Genomic DNA, 555 nt, shown 5'->3' with positions numbered 1-555 from the left:
ACTCTTTTAAAATTTGCTTTTGGTTTTGGAGTAAAGTCGGGTTTTTAAATGCATCCAAGTTTGAAAGTGGATTCAAGGGTGGATTTCTTTGATTCGATGAAAGAGTACAATTCATTGAATCCTATCCCTTGAGTGTCTGTTTGACCATTTAATCCTATCCCTTGAGGAAATCCTCTCAAAGTTTTATTACCCTTAACTCTAGCTCCGATGGGGCAGAGTTGGTTTCATTGGAGGTAGACTCACATAACTGATCATCAGAGTTGTGGGCGGATTCTGCATTGGATGTGGCCATCAAACAGATGAGTGCTTTGTCTTCATCGTCTGATGAAGATCGGACACCCATTTCTCTTTCTCAGCCATCAGGCTTCGCTCTCTGGAATTATATTTGTATTTATTCTTGTAATAGTCAGCATCCTTTACCAATCATCCTATGCATTCTTTGGAAAAATGACCGAGTTTTCTGCACTTGAAGCATCGGAGGTCATTTTTCCTTCCATCCTTGTCTTCTTTCCTTTCGTCTCTCTTGTCTTCTCTTCTTTCTTCTCTTTCTTCTCT

Source organism: Cynara cardunculus (assembly GCF_001531365.2).
Source record: "Cynara cardunculus var. scolymus isolate 2C chromosome LG 5, CcrdV1, whole genome shotgun sequence".
Classification (NCBI taxonomy): Eukaryota; Viridiplantae; Streptophyta; class Magnoliopsida; order Asterales; family Asteraceae; genus Cynara; species Cynara cardunculus.
This window is presented reverse-complemented; position numbering follows the sequence as displayed.